The sequence below is a fragment of the Plectropomus leopardus genome, chromosome 13, assembly GCF_008729295.1.
Source record: "Plectropomus leopardus isolate mb chromosome 13, YSFRI_Pleo_2.0, whole genome shotgun sequence".
Classification (NCBI taxonomy): domain Eukaryota; kingdom Metazoa; phylum Chordata; class Actinopteri; order Perciformes; family Serranidae; genus Plectropomus; species Plectropomus leopardus.
Window position 1 is genome coordinate 19,906,800 of NC_056475.1, and position 18,117 is coordinate 19,924,916.

At 40.9% G+C, this 18,117-nt stretch overlaps 1 protein-coding gene across 3 annotated transcripts in view; it reads left to right on the forward strand.

Annotated features, from left to right (window-relative positions):
• Positions 1 to 4,627: 4,627 nt before the first annotated feature.
• The window catches only part of LOC121952201 (rho guanine nucleotide exchange factor TIAM1-like), a 67,507-nt gene continuing 54,017 nt past the window's right edge, over positions 4,628 to 18,117 (forward strand). For 2 of the 3 annotated variants that reach the window (XM_042498731.1, XM_042498733.1), the window contains exon 1: positions 4,634 to 4,838. The gene's annotated coding sequence lies outside the window, so the exon portion shown is untranslated. Of the gene's footprint in view, positions 4,839 to 18,117 lie in introns of all 3 variants that reach the window. The other variant, XM_042498732.1, reaches the window with a different exon arrangement.

Consider the following 18,117-nt stretch of genomic DNA (forward strand, 5'->3'; position numbering starts at 1 on the left):
CAGTTCCCACACTCCTACCCAAACATAGAGTTATTGGGTTGTAATGCAATTATCCACAGAGGGGGGGTGGAATTGGTTAGTAGTTTAAGTCAGAGCAAAGGATGTGATGGCATGTTGGTGCAAGCAGAGCACAGAGGAGGTAATAGTAACAAAAGCAGGTGGAGGATGTTATGTAAGCAGAGAGGGGGGCTGGAGGAACATCAGGTTGGCGGGCTTTTTCTTTTTGTTTGCACGTTTTGCTCTGTCTGTGTTCACCATTTGGCACGCTGCTTTTGTAACATGAACAAGCTCATTGTTTGTTCTCAGCTGTGCAGTGAGAACAGCGACAAGTAAATGAATATCAAAGCTCATTCACCGGTTACGTTTTCTGTTGAATAAACAGACCGTCTGGTAGCAGTGCTGAAAGAGGAGACGGTTTTCTTCTCCTGTCTTCCTGCACACCTGAGCTGGCCTTTCAGCACAATGGACTCCACCTTTCAACCCTTATCAGGCCTTATCGCAGGGTGGATGTGTGGGTGGGGGTGGCAATATCAGTTAAAAGCTGAAGGGATGAGACACAGATTGGTTTCCCATTTCATGCCTCCCACCATATCTGTTTCTAAACACATCATATTCAAATTCATGAACGTACTGTATTGGAAAGGGGACAAAAAAGATATGCACATATACACAGTTAGGATGCTCGTTTCCCCCACCCAACCACCCACCTTGCCAGATTTGATAAAATCATTATCACCAGCCATGCATGTGGAACTGATGAATAATGTATGTAATGCTGGTCCACAATAGTACATTCCTTCTGGCCTGCTACCTTTCTCTTAGAGTCACAGTAGCTACTGGTTGCTTCGGGTCATATCAGATAATCCCTGTCTAACACTATTGCATTTCCCATTAGCATGGGACAAAACTATATATGCACATGCACAGAAGTCATGTGTGAAATCGTGCACACATGCAGACACATGGGCACACTCCAGACGGGGAAATAAATTGGACAGGTATACAGGGAGACACAACTGCACTCATTAACAGTGACAACAGATGTGACTGACGGACCCTCAAACAGGGGAAGAAGCGGGCATCAGGTGTTAGACTGCACCCCTTCATGATCGACACAAAGAAACGATGACACGCATCAAAAGTAACACTGTGATGGATGGCTTGGGTCTGATGCCAAAGGTGAGACGTCACTTATTTCAGTCGTTAAGTGTAGCAGATAACACATGGAGCTAACTTCCTCCATGGCCCCTATGCAATCACATACACAGAAAAACACACGCAGAGTTGTAATACTTGGGTCCATGCTGAACTTGACTTTGTCTCTGTTTCTTTAAAAAAACAGCTTTGCCAGTATAGATATGTACACATTTTTTGGCATTATGCACATAAAATCACACATTTTTAATTCAAAGAGATGGACTAGGTGGAAACCCAGAGTGTGGCTGGATCAAGTATATTCTTTTTTTTGGATTGTGGCAGTATTCTTACCGAAGCCCTTTTTACACACAAAGATTGACTCATAGGACTGCTACAAAGTCCCTTTTTTACGCCACCTTTACATTTTTACACAGAACCAAACAGCGACGGCATCATGTCGCTCAAATGTGGGATGTTTTGATAGCATGCCGGCATCACAGAAGCAAAAGAGGCATGACATGTGGGATGTTTAACACAACAGCGTCTGCCTCTAGTGTGACATATAACAGACACGTCGGCAGTGCTTTCTAAACAATGACAATAGCATAACATGGGAATAATAATTATTGACCATCTCATAGCGGCTGCTCTTCTCTTCTGTTCAGAGAGTAAGAGCGACCAAATGTCATTGTTTTCCTAATTTTTAGACTTTTTTTCAGTTGGTGGTGTTTTTTTTTGACTTAGCTGCTAACTGCTGCTAGCTGCTTTTTCAAATCTCCCACGGTGGGTCGCATCCATAAAATGCCGTTAAAACGTCGCACCCATCCCATCCACGGTCCCATCCTGCCAGCTGTCCTTTCTACACAGTCCTCAAATTGGCACTGTTACGGTATCTGTTGCCCGATTAAAGGCTACATAACTCTGTCCTCCATTCTACAATGGTACCTTTTATACAGACTAACAAGGAAGCATACCAGCATGATATTCCCACCTTTGACAGGCAGTGTAACAGGGGCTACAGATAATGTCAGGAGTAGTGTCTACACTGTGAATTTCTGGACATTAAATGTTCATCTGCAATTGTTTTTAGTGGCCCCACTAATATTTGTTTTCAGTATACTAAAGTAGCATAACACAAGTCTCTGTCTGTACCAAGTATGGAGCGTGAACTGGTAGCTGGAGAGGTGCCAGTTTGCCTCCTGGGCACTGCTGAGGTGCCCTTGAGCAGGTCACCAAACCCCCAACTGCTCGGGGCGCCTATCCATGGGTAGCCACCTCACTCTGACATCTCTCCGTTTAATGCATGTGTAGGTCCTATTTATGCATGTGAGTGTATTTCTCAGGAATTAATAAAGTATATAGAAAAAAATGAAACACATTTGAAACAATTCATTGAGAACTGCTTTAATTTAATACATTCAAAAATTTATTTTCATGCTATTTCAACAATCTTTTGTCCTAAATTTCTCATCTAAAATTTCATTGTGTAATTACTGTTACTTTGTAAAACAGACCAGATCTAGGCTACATCTCATGACAATTATGAACATTCCTACAGCCTCAAATGTTTCTCTTAACTTTTGTACTTCAGCCTCCAAACCATGGCAGGGGAGCACAGGGCATATCATTTGTGCAATATCTTTTCTGAATTGGACCTTGAGACGAGGTAGATGACGTTTACAAGTGATGTGCAATTCATGTTGCTATCAGTAGCCTCAATACATTCTTTGAGAATTTGGCCCTGAGTTTCCATTTATAACAAAAAAGAAAATATGTGTTGGATTCATTCACCAAAACATGTTGGGAAAAGTCTCTTAAGTGAAATCCTGAGTGGCAAAAGAAACTAATCATACGACCACAACCACTTCGTTTCTAAAAAACATAGTTAGACTAATTTACCTATAACAACATGGTCCTACTTTTAGTACAAAGACCCTTTCAAATTGCGACAGCCTTTGCACTGTTTGTGTTTACCTTTGTCACATGCAACTATGTTTGCTTGTGTTAATAACAAAAGCAAATAGCAAACCACACAAGTGACAAGTGGCAACTGTGCACAAAATATCCAGGTTTTTTTGCCCTTATTCCAAAAAAGATAATATTCCTACTTGGCTGTTTACATGGCTAATGAAAATGAATGTTTCACTAAAACTCCTGTATACTTACAGCCATGCGTTCTCCGATTAAATTGCTCTAACATGTAATTTATCTCATCAAATTACGGAAAAGTCCAACGTCTGGAGCCACTTGTACTATTTTGCTTCTTTGCATTAAAATAGGATTTTCTATTCTAAGTTTCCTGCCGGTGGCAGGTCCAGACTTGTCCAGCTGTGTCGAGGCTGGTGTTGCGCTATTTGCGCACATCTAAAAGGTCCATTGGATCCTTTTAAAAAACCGCATCTTTTCTTTTTTCAGCAGCGACATGTCTTCATTAGAAAATGCTAAATTTTCATAACCTACATGAAATTGAGAATATTGCCATATTTGTAATGAAATGAAAGATAAGTGCATGTAAACATAGTAAATGACGCCTTGAATTTACCCACATTTTGTCCCATCTTGGCAAAGACATGATTGTGTGGAGCGTACTGAGCATTGATAGGAATGGACAGTGGAGAAGTAGATAATGCTGCACGAGTGGGTTGAGTAGTTTTTATGGATGTCTGGATACTTTGTCATGAAACTGGGTCACTGTTGAAATCCATTGTAACTATTGTGAATCCAACAACTCTCAGAGAAGGAGCTGGCCACACACTCTTCAGAGCCATGTTTCAAGCCTACAGGTGTTGATTTATTGATACCCAAAACACAAAATAGCAAAAACTATCACTTGAGGCTTCATTCTTTTATTTGAAGCCTCCGTTAAAAAAATCCTAGTGGGTTGTGAAATAGTGAAGGAGAAATGGGCTGGCAAAAAAATGAGTGGAGCAGCCGCAAAACACATGCTACAGCAGCTCTGATGGAAGGTTTCCAAGGAATGAGACGGATTCACTGCACCTCACCTTTCTCACCGTTCTCCTCGAACTACATCTTTTTTCTGGCCCACTGAATTTTGCAAGTTACTCATTTTAAGATGACTTTTCCTATCTACTTTTCAGAGTGTAGGTTTGTATTACCAGACCTCATATTTGTTTTTAGGCAAATGTGTCTGTATCCTTATTTGTTTGTGCATGCCTGTGCTTGTCCACTGTATCTGTGTGTCTTTGTTTTTTGTCTGTGCGGAACTTGAGGCCAGAGAGCCAGCAATTAAAAAGAGGACTGGGACATCTAAAGGCTTAGAGGCACAGACCCAGCACACATGCTGGCAGTCAATTGGCAAGCCGGGGGAGGTGAAATTGGAGAGAAAGAGAGAGAAAGAGAGAGAGAGGAGATGAGAGGAGGAGGGCAGGGTGAGTGCGTGTGGGAGAGAAGGGGAGAACCAGAGAGAAGAGGGCGGGCTCAGACTCAGTCAGCGCACACACACCCTCTCCTCAGCCTTCAGTCTGGTCTAGGCGTGCAAGAGGCAGCATGTGTGAGTATGCACTGTAATGTGTGTGTGCATGTGTGTGTAGAGTCGAACGCTGCGCTGGAGTCCGGGAGATGTCTCACTGATGCGAGGATTCCCCTGTTTGCTCTCAGAGAGGACATGTGCTGACTGTGTTTGAACCACCACAGGGAATTAACTGTTACTCACACAGGAAACACTGGGAGATTAAGTGAAGGTAAAAAAGATGGAGTTGTTGTTTTGAGGATGTTTTGGGAGCTTTGTGAGTGACAGAGATGGAGTTGCATGGGTGTTTAAGATAACTGGCTTCATGTTGTGTGTGTTAAGATGATTTGATAACCATTTGGATGGATTTTAATTTTAATGTGTGAGAAATACAATAAGAGGTTAAGTTATAGTAAGGTGTCCAAATGTGTGCATCTGAAAGTATAAGCCTTTTGTTGTGCGTGGTCCATGTACAGTGTGTGTGTGTGTGTGTTAATGTCTGTAAACCAATGTATTTTATATGCTTCCTTACACAATGTGTCTGTGTGACTTCTTTTCTTTTTTCGTACACTATACTACTGTTTGGTGGTGGCTCTTTTCTGTTGATGGGGCTCTCCCGCTCTCCCACACACACACACACAAACACTGAACACACTGATTTATATTTATACACATACAAGAGAATTGCAAGGGAAAAAAAGCCACATTTTTTGTTATAGCCATCCTGCGTGGGCCAGTGTGTGCGTGTGTGTTAAAAGTCTTTATCAATTATTAATGTTCTCACTGGGACATTGCCTGGTTTCCTACCTGAGGTAATTTAGTGATAACAAAATACCTTAACAGCCCTTCAGACTGCCACCACCTGACATTTCCCCGCCATTGTACAAACTACACAGCTCAGAGGGCAAACAAAGTAGTACATGCGTTAGCGTGTATATATTTGACTATGCACTTTTACGTAAGAGGTGCAGGAGAGATAATAATAGTTGATAAAGTGAGATGTTAAAAAACTCAAGCGGCACAGTAATTATTACTCGTCAAAAGCTTGTTAGAGAGCTGAAACACTCTGGGGAAATGAAAAAAAATCACAGGTCAATCCTGGAGATTTCTGGTTATGCCATCAAAGCTTCACAATACAAAATGAAGAGAGAGGGATCGTACACTAACGGCTTTGGATCTGATAAAGACATTAGCCTACTTTGTGTGTGTCTGTGTGTGTGTCAGTGTGTGTGCTGTGTTATGTGGAAATATTAAGAGGATAGGAGAGAAGAGACAGCTGAAGAGCAGAATAGAGAAGGACTAGACAGACAAAGGGAGACCCAAGAGCTACTGAAAGTCTTGGGAACAGCAGTTAAAGGCAGAGTGGTACTGAAGACTTGGCAGAGAGCGACAGAAACAAACAAGACAGACTAAGACAAAGAGAGAGCGTAAGAGAGAGGGGACAGATAAGTGTCAAGTTAAACAAGATATAAAGGAGGAGGAGGAGAATGAGCACTTTACTTCCAACTGAATACTATTTACCATCTGTCAGTCAAATGCGTGTGGGTTGGTCGAGGTGTTAGGTCTCAGCTGTGCAGAGGGTCATCTGCAGGCATCCAGACAGTCAAAGAACTAAGAGGGGTCAGAGGGCATACAGTCTCTGCTGTCCGTTCTCCTTCCTCGCTTTCATGCTTCTTCTCTGGAAAAGAAAGAAAAAAAAAACTGTCGTCTTGGGTATATCTGAGTAAGAGAATTCAGCACGGTTCACATGAGATAAGAAAAGAGAATGTGAGGTTTTTATGGTGAAAAATATAAAAGGGATTTGGTTATAATTTTGTTATATGGTCCTGGAATTCGATATTAATTCTAAAAAGATATTTATAGCCAGTCTTCACAGTGTTTGCAGTGTATGGTTCAGTGTTTCTGAGGCAGGCTTTTTGACAAGCTGATAAAATATCACTAGAAATCAAAATAATTGTAATACTTGGTAAATGTTTGGCTTTTGACCCTAAGGGCTTTACAATTTGCCTCCTATTCAACCTGCCACTCTTCAAAGGAATGGCTTAACCAATGAGATTTGTGGTTCTTTGTCTCAGTGTTAAGTGGTAACTTCGTATTTCAGTAATGTATTTCAACTTTTATTGAATATAGTGTGATGGATTTCTTTGAAGGTCCAGTGTGTAGGATTTAGTGCCATGTAGTGGTGAGATTGCAGAACTAAAACCTTTCTCGTGTGCCAAGCATGTAGGAGAACTACAGTGACTATATAGTTAAAGTCTATTTATCTTATTTATCTATTTAGAGGCATTTTTTGATTTGTCTGTTCTTGGCTACTGTAGAATAACATGTAGGACTCCATGGAAGAGGTCCTGCTCTGTTCATAGATAAAAACAGCTCATTCTAAGTTAACGAAAAAGCAATTTTTAATCTTGGGTGATTATAAACCAATGAAAACATATTCATGAATATTATTTACAATTCCTGTTAGTAGATCCCCCTAAATCCTACACATTGGACACTTAGCATATTTCAACTCTGTTCTTTAGTTTAAAACTCAAATGGTAAAACTCAACACACTGTAAAACAGTGTAAGCACTGTGTAATAAACCATAGAATAATAAAAGCTGCTTATTCTATTATTAAACTTTACTGTTGGTGTTTGTTTTGATTTTGAGAAGAGTAAGAATTCTAAACTAGTCATCTCTCTCTCTCTCTCTCTCTGTCGCTCTCTCTGTCGCTCTCTCTGTCGCTCTCTCTGTCGCTCTCTCTGTCGCTCTCTTTCTTGTTATCTTTTCTTCATGTTATCTTTCTTGCTGCAATTCACTGCTTCACTTGCCGCCATGAGGAAGTTGAATATTGGCAGGGTGTTTTGAGGAAGTGATCCGTGAAAGGATTTATAGTGGCAGATAAAAACTGGTGCGCCCTCTGTGTGTTTGTGTGTGTGCACGTGCACGCACTCTTTTTCAAAACTGACAAAGACTTTGCGAAAGCCCGGGGCTGTGAAAAGGGGGGAAAGCCATCATCTCATACACAATTACACAAGGCTTACCAAGGTTATATGTGTATGTGTGTGTCACATTTACTAACGTGTGCAAATGTGTGTTCAGGACAAATATGTGTGCATCCACACAGCCATGTGCTCTGTCTGTGTACAGTAAGCTAATATAGAGTGTGAGCGTGAAAGGGGGGGATGGGGCTCCGCTAAGTGAGTCATGTGAGTGTGCGAGTGTGTTTGTATTGCGTGTGTGTATATGTATGTGTAGGTTTACGGCCTGACCCAGATTGATACACTGCTCTCAGGCTAAGGCAGCTCACCTATAGGGCAGATGTAGGTAGGCGTATTCCCGTTTACAACCATCCAGCCTCATGTAAACACCCTTACTGAGACCATAACTACATCAGCACTGGAACTCCAATTACTTTAACCTTAATCAAATACCAAGTTTTGACCCTAAAGTTTGATGATTGACCTTGTTGAAGGGAAGATTTCTGTGACGGACACAGTCACACAGAGTTACAGGATGGACTTACTATTATGCAGCCTTAATCTACACCATAAATACAAATATTTATCCTTTCATCTGCTCATATAAAGCTCGCAAAGCACTCCATGTATCAAATAATGCATTATATAAATGGAAATGATAAACACAATCATCATCATCATCAACAGCATGGAACTCAAGCTTATTGCAAATACACATCTTTATCCTCCACAGTGACTCTTCTGACCTTGTGGCAGAGCAGACGGACGCCCTCGCTTTATGATTACAGTTACAGTACATAAGATGCAGTTTGACGAGCATGTGGCGGGCATGATAAAGGGATGATGCAATTAACATGAAAGGGATGATCTCTCTTTCTCTCTTACATCTTTGTCCATCTTTCTCTCTCATCTTCATCCCTCTTCCTCAGTGGTCTTCTTATTTCTGCTGTTAAGCAAATATAGGGCTTATGCAGCCCCCAGTTGTGCTTCTCCCCACATGCAATCAAGCTGTTTAAATGTTTGACTGTGTGCCTGTGGGTTCTCTGTGTGTGTGTGTGTGTGTGTGTGTGTGTGTGTGTGTGTGTGTGTGTGTGTGTGTGTTTCCCAATTCGCTGCTGCTGTCACTTGCAGCCCAGGACCAGACAGATATTTTTGAAGTCTGTTTTGGGAAAACCAAGACAAAAGTGACAGCTGAGGGTGGAGAGACACTGAAATGTTTTTCCTCTTCTTTGGTTTCATTGAGTGTGTCTAATTAAGGTGCGGGTTTGGTCGTGGTTGCGTTCAATAGTAGGGGGAATCCCTTTGCAGTGAGATGATTTACAGAACAGGAAAGCAGGGAAAAAAAAGTCTTTGGTTGAGCTGGTCATAAACCATGCAACCATGCTACTAGTGATGATTTGTCACAAGAACACTGAGATCCCTTAAACATTACCTGTTCAGGACGGGAATATTGAGCCATTATTCCACCTCCCTGTTCTGTATAAAATGTACGATTGCGTAATGGAGGTAAAGAGTTGTCTTGCATTTTAAGCCAGAAGCAGAGGTGGTAACAGTACCGAATTGAGGTCTGTGTTAAAGGGACAGCTGGCGGGATGGGAACATGAGTTTTACCTTTTAATTTATGTTGTATCTAATTTGTTTCCTTTATTTCAGGGTTTAATGTTGTTTTTGGTCAGTTTCTTTGTAGTCCTTTAGATTGACATTATGCGTCCTGCATCTTGTCCTCTCGGTTTAATTTTATCCTAACTCTGCCCTAGTTTCTTCTTGCTTGTGTTCAATAGGATTGTTTGGCTTTCTGTTGTTGTATCGCCGTCTGTGTCCCATTTCTGCTTTGCTTTGTTTGTCAAAGCATTTTGTAAACAATGTTTTTAAAGGTGCTATATAAATAAAGTTATTATGAGTGTGACGTTTTGACGGTGGGTTATGTGTGCGACCCACCACAGGAGATTTAAAAGGCAGCTAACAGCAGTTAGCAGTTAATTTTAAAAAAAAGAAAGAATAGCAACCCAAATTGTCCCTAAATTGAGAAAAACAATGAGGTCACAGATGCATACATGAGGCTGATGCCGTTTTCTTAAATATCACGTCATGCCTTTTTTGCTTCTGCGATGCTGGCATGCTGTCTAAAATCACACACTGGAGTGGCATGATGTTGCAGTTGTTTGGTTTTATGTAAAAAAAATGCAAAGGCGGTGTAAAGAAGGGACCTCGTAGCGACCCTACAGCATAATCTCAAGGGTACACAGGTTGGAGACCACTGGGGTTTTTCATATATACGCGTGCACGTGCTTGTGCCTCTTTGGTCTTGAATGACCTTTTGAAAATACAAGAAGAAAGACAAGAATGAGTCAGTGTGAATATTATGTCACACTGACATGTTTGCTTATGTGCGTCCGTTAGTAATGTCACTCGTCTGGTTGAGCAGGACTACAAGAGGTGTTAGCAGGGGGAGAGGAGAGTGCGAAACATCAGGTGAAAAACATTGTTTTCTGTGCCAGACTCTTCAACATCAACCCCCCGATGAGAGGAACAAGAAGATGCAAAAGCCGTGGGAGAAGCAGAAGGGGATGCCTCTAATTTGCGAAGGGGGTCCAGACAGGGGGAGGGGTGTCTCAGAGCTGACATGAGCTGGCATGTTCACTCATTTCCTATCTTTTGTCTATGCCGTGTCTGCTGATGAATTGGGAGTTTCTTCCTTCCTTCCTTCCTTTGCTCCCTCCCTTTTTCTTTCTTTCTTGCTCTCTTTTTTTCTTTGTCTCTCTCTTTCTGTCTCTTGCTCCACCATCTCTCCTTCCTTCCTCTCTTGGTGTGACAGCATTGCCATCCCTGTCATGTCTGCCCATTATCTCTGATCAGTGTTGCGTTCCAGCCCACACATCGGCTCTGGCTGCCAACTGATGATGTGTAAATGTGTGTGTATGTGTGTGTGTGCATGCATCTACATCTTATTTGATATACAGAAGGTTAGGTCTATATTTTTTTATGGTGCCCTCAATTCAGACAAATAACTGAAGAAAACAGCAGAGAAACATGAATATGTAGAATTTTGTTTACTGAGTCATTAGCAAACAAAGGATGTCTGCAGTGTGCACAAGCTGACATGTGATGGTGTAAGCTGAGTAAATGTAAGTGTGGTTTAGTGGAAAAATGAAGCTTTGAGACGATGTTACCTGAACAGGAAGTTGGTGTGAAAGACTTCAGAGTGAGAGAGTGGAAACACATTTGTGTGTGAAGTGCTGAGTAGGGATTTAAGGGAGGATTTACTGTGGTAGTGCAAAGAGTGTCTTCAAAGATTGTCTTTATGCTTTGTTTGTGCTTGGGAGATTTGGACTTCCTGGGATTTCCTTTTTTATGTATCTGCTTGGAAATCTTTACACCCCCTTGTTTGTGAGTGTTTCTGTTTTTCCATCCAAGTTTACATCCACATGATTGTGAATTAAAGTACCTCTCTTGCTGCTTTCCTTCAACCCCCACATTACATTAGTTACATAAAGAGAATGCTGACCAGCGACTCCTCGGTGCTCATCATGTAGTCACACTTCACGTTCCTGCCTGTTGACCTGGAAGTGATGCAGTGGCATCGTACAAGGCGCTCTCAAAAGCCCATGTGTGCATTTGTAAGTGCGTGCATGTGCAAATATGTATGTGAATATGTCTAAATGTGTGTGTGTGTGGGTAATGGGGGTGACAAAAGCAAGGATGAAAGCTTACGGGCAGAGCTGCATGGATTTTTTTTTTTTTTTGTTCTTTGGATTGAATTTCTTCTGGGATAAAAACCCTGTGGTGCGCTGTATAAGGTTTCTTTTAGACTGTGTTTTTGTTATTGTCCTTCGGCGCGTTAGCTTTTAGACACGTGAATGTGTGCGCATGTGTGGTCAGATTGCCTTTGTCCTCTCCCTTCAGGCCGGCACTCAGATGTCAGTGAGTCGTGTGGGCTTATACAGGTCACTAATGCACTGAGAGGAGACTCTATTCACCGTAGAGCCCAAACAATAACCCCCAGCTCAAGTCGGCACAAGAGCTCAGCTCCCAGGAAATGGACCCATTGACCTAGATCCTGAAGAGACGCCACACTGCTGACATGTTGTTGACATCCTTTTTTTTACAGTGATCGTTTTGTTTATACCACAAGACATCATTGAAACACTGGCTGAAATCTGAGGGGACTCCTTTTTTTAAGTAGCCAGGGATTTAATGATTGTTTACCGACCTTTATAACCTTTATAGTGAGTGGAGTTCACCGTGTTGACTTTTTTGATGCAAATTGATTATTCCTATTCTGATAAGGAGCAGAAAAAAATCAAGTTTCAGGAAAATGATGCCATGAAAAATAGGAAATTAAGTTTAGACCTCAGTGTCGATCACAATGTGGAGGTAGTATGTTAATCCGAAACTACATCACAGTATGTGATTTGTTGTTTCTACTCTATTGCTTTACAACATTTGTCTGTGTCATTATAATGGCACTAAATATCAGAGCACTTTAATATAGCTATAGGGTACTGTTTATTATTAAAGCCCAGAAGAAAAGGCAGGTGAAACATAGAATTACATGTTGGAGGAGTTTGATTTTACCTGTACAGTACCAGGAAGAGAGGCACAAAGTCCATCGTAATATCCATGTAGTAGCTAAAGGAGTCCACTTTGTAGTAGTGTAGTAGTGTCTGAGTCAGCTCCAGATTGTGCTCAAGGCATTTTACAGTGACGAAATTCTAGCCAGCAAGCCCATAACCACTGTATTTTGGGGAAACGAACGGGAGAAGGTTTGAGGGGGTTAACACCCAAAGACACACTGATGTACCATGTTGTTGCTAACCAGCTAGCTATTGAATTTTAGCAATGTTCAGCCAAAAGTTGCAGACTGATTGATGGGTGGATGTCATAATATTATTGGTTAAAATTGGCTGGTACTAGCTTAGAAACACAAGCGGCATATTTTCTGTTGCAGGGAGAAAACATGATTGGATTTTGATATAAGATGACGAAAAAAGTTTTGTTTTTTATTGGCATATATATTTTTAATAGGTCCACAGTATTCCCATGGATGTGATCTAAAAGGGTAGAGGAGGCATGTTAATTTCATCTTAACTTTAGGTTAAAGTCATTCAGGTTAATGTTCAAATGTGTTCAATGTTCCAGTGTGTCTACTTATCCATACAGTACGGGGATTGGATTCCCGAAAAAAGATTAAATCCACAACTGAAGATTACTTGTAGATATCTCTACTGGGACTGAGGCTTTGGACAAAGCAACCAATATTAATGAAAATCTTTTTTCACACTTTTCTGTCCTTTTGTTGACTGAATGATCAATCAATTACAAGAAACTATGAATAAGAAAACAGTCTTTAGTTTCAACCCTTATCTCCACTGAGTTTTGTTTTCATCTGGACCTAAGATGACCTCTGTGTGGGAAACTTAACCTGTTATGTGGTAAGATTACTGAAGCCGTTTGTGGTCGTTGAAGTTTGAGGAACATTGATGCAACACTTTGGGCGTGGGTCCTCTGTTATTCTCTAAATCAGCCACACCTTACTGCGTGCAAGAGTGTTTGTGTGTATGTGATGTACAAATGAAGAAGTGTGTCTCAAGAGGGAGGGTTGTTTTTTTTTTTCCAGTAAACAGCGGACAAAAAAATACGATCATGTGAAAAGTACAGTATGCAAATTTGTACATTCTGCTTGCAATTTGATATGAATTGTAAATTTGCTGTAGATGCACAGGTGTTCAAAGTGCAGATATATGTCAATAGCCTATATGGTTTTGTTTATTTTTTGCCAGTAGAAAGATTTTTAGAATTCTTCATAAAGTTTGAAACCATAACCCCGCCGGCAGTGTAACTACACTGTATTGTTCTGGACGTCTGTGTCCTCCAGTGGCCTGAAAAGCAGAGACACAACACAGTGAGCTGCTGTTTGTCTGTCACATTCTTACTGAACATTTCTTACCCCCATATGCTCACTGCAGTGCATTGTCTCCTGTCTCTTCTTCAAGGGGGTGCTTTGTTTGCAAGCACTGCTGTTGACTCAGGTGCAGGGATGCACTAAGATAACTTCCCCTTCCACCTCCTGCCGTCCTCCTCCCCCCTCTCTTTGCAGTGCACCTCTGTGTTGCCCATTCCTCTGTCCATAACCTTTTTCTTTGGACTATCTGCACCTTTTATACCGTTATGTTGCCTACTCTACTTCCTCTCCAACCTTAAGCCTTCATTTCCTTTCTTTTCTTCTCCCATTTTACCCTCTCCACTTTTCCTTCCCTCCTCACCTGCCCCTGTGTGGTCATGCCAAAGCCTCTCTCTTGCTCCCTGGTAATGGTTAGGGTAGTACTACAAAGGATTTGCAGAGCCTCAGCAGAAATCTTAATTAATAAAGTGATAACAGTGTCTTTGCATAACTCTATTTGATTAAAACCAGAGTAAGCGAATACCTGCATATTGCATTGTTGCAGTATTTAACCCTTGAAGACTTGGATCAAAATCAGTTTTCCTGTGCTGCGTTCAGATGCCTTTCACAAGCATTTGAACCTCTGAAACTTGAGAAAACTGGTTTGATTTCTTTCAAAAACATGGGGAGAAACTCACCTTTATTTATATATATATATGTAAATATATATGTGTATATATATATATATATATAAGTCTTCTAAAGACATTGTCTTGTTTGCTATTAAACTTTTTTCTTTTTCTTTGTTCTTGTTTTTTTGTTTCTCATTAAGCTGTTCATTGCTTTCTGTCCTTGTTTTTGAAAGAAATCAAGCCAGTTTGCTCAGATTTTGTAGAGTTAAGCAGTAATCAAGCTATCTCTATCTAAATTACAGGTTGCACTTCCACATAAGCACACACCGACACGGACAATAACCTCCTTGATAACCCTCTCCACATAGTCTTATCCTAGTCATATTGTTACTGACAACAAATCGGGCCTGTTCACATCTGCCCTACTTTGAACTGACACAACATCTATCTCTATCAGCCCCTCAGGACCTATCAGCACCACTCTACCTCTTTACCTCTCATGTCTCCTTCCACCTCAGAGCACATCATTCATCTTTCTAACCTGTGGCCCAACACTCGATTCCACCAGCTAACAGCCTCTCATCCTCTTTTCAACACCATCATTTTTTTTTTCAGACCCTCTTGCCTCTCTCATCCCACCCCCCTGTCTCAACCTCCCACCTCAATCAGTCTACCTTTGCCTAAAACCCTCTTATCCCCCTCTCTCGCTCACTCACCCACCCTGTTATTTCGCCATCCCCTCAGCCTGCACAGAGCGGAATAGGAAGTATTACCTGCCAATTTGGCTCCATTCACACCTGGCTGTGTTTGTCTGCAGGTGTCTAAACATGCCAGTGTCTGGTGATATTTGGTGCCAAAATGAAGTGTTTGAATTTAAACCTTGACATTTTTTTTCCTTAAATAAATTTAATTTGTGTACTTATTCACAAGATGGAATGGAAACACTGAAACGGGTTTTAACAACACACTTTTTACACTAAAAGATTAAAACAGCTTTTTTAACAATGCTTAAATGATTATTCTCTCAGTGTGGAGAAGAAAAAAAAATCCCGCCATAGCTCAGTTAAGGGACTGAGGGGGGGGGGACTACTGCTAAGGAATGTCCTTTTTAAGATGGCACAACAAGCCATAGCACTACTCAATTATTTCAGGCTTAACAGCTCTTCACAGAAGTGTGTCTTATCCCACTTCATTACTTTATTGCCATCTCAACCAAGTTGAGAGGAATTTGTCACAGTGTGACTCAGAGAAAACAGAAAAAAACAGGATAACTTGCACGTATCACAATAAAATCAAAGCGAAAGATCCAGTAACACATAACAGCACAGGATTCCAGTGTGTGCTAAAGTGCAACAGTGTTAAAGCAGATTATAGAAACACAAAGAGGCAGAAAACTGTTTAAAGGGTAGCTTCTGTATTTTTAAACCTGGAATGTATTTTCCCATGTTTTTGTGTCTGAGTGAGTAATAGAGGGAAACATTTTTTTAATTGGTTCAGTATTGAGTGAGAGAGAGAGAGAGCGCTACAGCTGTCAGCTGCGAAACAGGGTGCAATGTAACCATTCGGTGCATGTTTGCCAAACCCACCAAACTCTATATAAATAGACAGAGTTTAGTGTGTATAGAGCCAGCATATTTTTACATCTAACTGTGTGCATTAGGAATTTATTTCAACCAAACCAGAGATGGTGATCATTTGAAAAGTGAAAAGACAAACAAAGATGGCTTTTGTGAGTTTTATTTTGTTTCTTTGAATAAATTACGTTTTACAGTGATAAAATTACTGTTTATTTAAATGGAGTCATATGGGTTTGGTGAAAACAATTTCATGGCTGTTTCTGGTTAAACAAAAATGATCTTTAAAAAAGGTCCTTCTCTTTTCTCTTTACCTATAATTTATCCAGATACTACTAACCACAATCTAAACCTGTAAGTGTCAAAAAAGCAGTTTTAGTGCAAATAAATTAAAAATAAAAGACACAAAAACATTTAAAAAATAGGGTCCAGGTTGAAAAATACAGAAGTTATCCTTTAATAAGTTAGTAAAAAGTCAGCTGTGATTTTTGCCTTCCTCAGTGCTCCAGTTGTAGTTTTGTGCTGATAAAGAAAGAAAGGGGATCTCTTCAATATTATTCATACTTTCTTAATAAAGAATTGAGTAACATGGATGAGGGAAACCACTCTAATATTAGCCATGGATGACACAATCTGCTGTTTTATAAAACTCTAGTTTAGGCTAACAAATATGAAGGTTTATAAATATGCTAGTGTCTCTTCTTCCATCATGTCTGTGGAAGCATGTCAATACCCACAGGTCATTTGAAAAAATTCAAATATGCTGCCACGTCCACACAGTACTCTTCTTCTTTTGTAACGTCTTCCTCTATCTCATTGCGACACTCTTAGTTGCTCCTCCCCCAGGCTGTGTCTTGCCCTGCAGGGTTTCTACGGTTACCAGCTGAAATCTGGAGCACAGTCAATGTCTCGTCCCACTCCTCCTGGATAATTAAACAACACTTCTTGTTCTGCCTCTCACATATTTGGAGCAGCAAATCACCACATGAATATTCAGTTGATTGGTTTTGATGACGGAGAGGCGATTGTCTGCGCAGTCCCTATTTCATCAGGAGGAACGAGCGAGCGCTGATTGAGGAATGGCAAAAAGAAGGCGATGAGTTATTAACATTTATCAAAAGGCAAATGATAGCTTGTCATTTATCATGCAACCTGCTGCTTGCTGATGGTCGTACTCTATAAACAAGAGGATTTCAAGTGGCATAGTAACCTTCAACAGAGGTCCAGGGTTTAATTAGGTTTCCACACCTTGATCTCCATCTCAGAACAAGTGGGAGAAAGAAGTGCTCTGATCATCCAATGTAAAAAGCCTCACATTAAAATATACATCTTAAAAGACCCTAATGGGAGGCTTGCATCTGGGGTTTCCTGTCTTTGAATTCATACAGGGACTCACTGATCGCTGAGTTTGCACTAAGCAGCAGCAGCTACAGAGCAGAGTGTCAAAAGCGACATACACTCATTGACTCTCTTGGGCCTCTCACTCAATGGAGGACTTGTGTTGGAGGGATTTTCTTTAAAATATGGTAATCCCTGACTGCACCGCACTGCAGAGACAGTTAGCTGAAATCTGAGTTAAGGAGCGTACAGTGTAAGCTCCTAGAAAGACGGAGGGGCGTATTTAATGAAGTTAGTGACACTTGAGGAGTAAAGTGGAGTGTATTGGCTGACACTGAATCCCACTGCCCCTTTTCTTTTCCACTTGATCCTCAGATGTCACACTGATACTGACCCAAAATCTGTTATATGTGTCATTTTGCAGATGATATGCTGCACTACATAAGTATCTCCTCCCCTGTGTTTTTAAACTGGGTATTTTTATTTTCTTATTTAGGTTTTCAGATGCTTTTTAACATGAATTGGCAGAGAATTTGCTTTGCTACGATGATCATAACAATCCTCCACTTGTCTTTTAGGAGATGACAAATACAGGGGACCATAGTAACCATAGTAAATGAATAACAATCATCTCATTTCCTCCCAATCCACTTTGTTCTGTCATTTTTATGCTTTGCCCTCCTCTGCTGCCTCAAAATGAAAGCACTCTTCAGTAAGGAATTATAATTTGTCTCTCACCAGTTAAAAGAAGTGAATGTTTGATTTAAGCAGCAGCCGAGACTCAATGCTTGCAGGCACACTGTTTGTGTATGTGCATGCATGTGTTTAAGCTGAGAGAAGGGGGGGAGGTGGCGCGTGTCTTGTCAGATCCCGAAAGGATGAATAAGAAGCTAATCTCCCTCTTCCAGGGAATTCTACCAGTGATGTTTGAGACAGTCCCGTCTCAGTGGGGCTGTGGGAGTGCAGTGGAGTGTGCGCTCCCATCTCCACAATGGGATGTTTTCAGAGCATATCTGATTGTTATCTCGACATTGAATAGATATAGTTCCTCTTCCAAATGTGAGCAATTCACACATGCCTAAGTCCCCTTTCCTAATTTGTTTGGACCATTGAGCGTGCAC